Below are 2965 nucleotides of genomic sequence, written 5' to 3' on the forward strand. Positions count from 1 at the left end.
CTATAGGAAATGTCATCTTTTGTAACCTCCAATCTATGGATGGATTATGCATTTCTAACCAAGAAAGATCAAGAATAACAAGGTTTGACAGGGTTCTAATAATATTAAAAATAATATAACTACTATGGACTTTAAACGTCACATCTATAGGTTCTAATTTATGGGTGATACTACCAAACAATAAAGGTCATCCATCTATTATGTTTATGTGAACGGATTTAGGTTTTTATATTAGAGGAATCTTGTGACGCTTAGCAAATTCTTTGTCTAAAAAGCAAGCAGATGCTCTTAAATCTAATAACGCTAAGGTTTTTAATTTTTGAGGGCCAAAAGATAGAAGAATATTAAAGTAATGGACAAGCTGAGTGGAAAGAGAAGAACCTGATTTTTTTTATGGTATTGAATTGTTTAGCCACATGGTCCCTATTGTGTATGGGCATCCTCGTTTTTCTGAACAAATGCACCTCTGGTCCTGATAATGCGTCAATTTTGCTTCTTGAGGCAGTTCTCAGCTCTTTGGCCTTCTTCACCACACTACAAGCATAGTCCTTCCTCCATATACTACTTTTTTTTCTTCTAGAATTACGAATTTCACATGCACCACGTCAATTTACATGTCTTCTAGCTCTGAATGTGAATTCAGGCTACTTGTTGGAGTGTTGTGAGCCATATGAAAATGTTGGAATGCAATGATAATAGTTGGAACCATATTAGAAACAATTCAGAATGTTGAAGTACTCAATATAAATTAATCTATGAAAAAAATACAAGATCAAGTAAAAAAAAGTTAAATATAATGTACCTTGAAATATAAAGCTAAATAAAATAATAAAGTTAAATTTAAAATCAAAAATATTAAAAAGTTGAGGAGATTCTTTATTTTTTATTTTTTTTCCACAAAAACAAAGATCTATAATGAATTACGACAATAGTGACAAATAGGGGTAGTAGTAACAGATGACAATGGTAGAAAATGGAGTGCAATAATTAATGGCAATGCACGATAATTTGGCAAGGCAGTGTAGCTTGATTGTAAGATTGTAAAGGCAAGTAAGACATAGAGCATAATTGGTAAGATGCATAGTGTAGAGCAATGCATTGTAGAAAACAAAAAAAAATAAAACAAAAAAAAATAAAAAAATAAAGAACAAGGTACAAAGAAGTTTCTTAGAATTAAAACTAATATACAGGAGAATTCATGTTAATAATGTGTTGAGATTGTTTGATGAGACACAAGAGTAGCTGGAAGTAATGTACATACACTTACACACAAGAAAGTGTATAGAAGGAGAGAGAGTTTCTTATCTATGTATTGATGTGGTTATCTCTTGTATACAAAGAGAAGGAAAAAAGATAAACAACTTTTCCTCATTACATTCCAAACTTTGTAGCTATAGTATTTATTGTAAACTATAATAAATATTATGGAGAGTGTAGGCTACATTTAATGCTTTTAACACTTTTATAAGAAGTTGTTCTTTTCAAAGCTTACTACCCTCTTATAATATCCACATCCAAAAACACCTAATATATCATTTTATCATCCTATAATTTAGCTTGCAAAAGGAATTATTGTAGAGTTTTTATTTTTATTTTTTGGAATAGATTCTATAGTTTGTATCTAAATGTTATTTTTTTAGGTGTCTTATATAAAAAAAATTAAAATTTAAAATTTAAAGATATATGATTGATGTAAATCAACCTCCAAAGTCAGCTATTCTATAAAGATGAAAAATTCTAAATTGAAATGATCCGTAATCTTTTTCAAAATACAAGTGTGTTGATAATCAAGAAAGTGGAATTGACTCCACTACCTATGTTTAATGCTAGGATTTAGGATTGTAGGATGGATAAAATTAATTCTTTGTTCTATACTTTGCTATTGTTTTTTTTCCCTTGATCACTATCTTTATAATTTATCTGAATTATCTAAGAAGATTTTACAATAAGAATATATTCTTTTAAGAAATATTTAGATTTTTAATATTGAAATAAAAGTGAACAAAAAAATGGTTATTTTATCTTATATTCTAATAAGAACAATAAATCAAAGATAAATGACATTAAATTAATAAGGCCTGAACAAAAAATAGGATATTTATTAAGATATGGATCACATCATTATTAAATATTTATTTAATATGATTTATTTTTGTAAAAAAATAAAATGATACATAAAATATAACCTACAATAAATTATAACTAATAAATTAGTTACTTGTAATAATATGTCTACATGAGCTTTTTAATAACTTTTTTTTTATTTTTTTGTAATGAATTATAACATATATTTATCATAGAATATTTTATAAATTTAATATTTTATTATATACTATATATTTGTAAATAATATTATATAAATTAATTTACTAAAAAATTATATATATACAATGACACAAAAAAAATCTTTTTTTTTCTTATTTTTTAAATTTTTATATAAGTATATAAAAAAAATACTAAAAAAAGAAATTACTATGTGTGATTGTAATATTTTAGAATACAAATTTTTCAAATTTATACTGATAAACTTTTATACAATTGATACTTTAAATTTTAATCTTCTTAATCTTTTTTATTGCTGAGAATAAGAATCAAGTCTTTAACTTATACAAAAAAGTTATATAATAATATTTTAAAATAATTATATAAAATAATATTTTAATAAAGGTAATTTTAAATAATTCTAATCAAATTATATTTAGGTAAAATTTTAAAAATATAATTTTCATTTACACTTTAAATCAGTAAATTTTTTTAATAAAAATAAATTATTTTTATTGATTAATAAATTAATTGGATCAATTTTATAAAATATTCATGCATATAAAATACACATTACAAATAAAAGAAATTTTGTTTTAAGTTTGTTTTTTTTTATTTATATCATAAGGTTTTATTTTTAAAAAAATGAAATAAAAAATAAACATAAATATATGCACATATATATATATATATATATATATAT

Source organism: Physcomitrium patens, chromosome 15 (assembly GCF_059467195.1).
Source record: "Physcomitrium patens ecotype Gransden chromosome 15, ASM5946719v1, whole genome shotgun sequence".
Taxonomy (NCBI): domain Eukaryota; kingdom Viridiplantae; phylum Streptophyta; class Bryopsida; order Funariales; family Funariaceae; genus Physcomitrium; species Physcomitrium patens.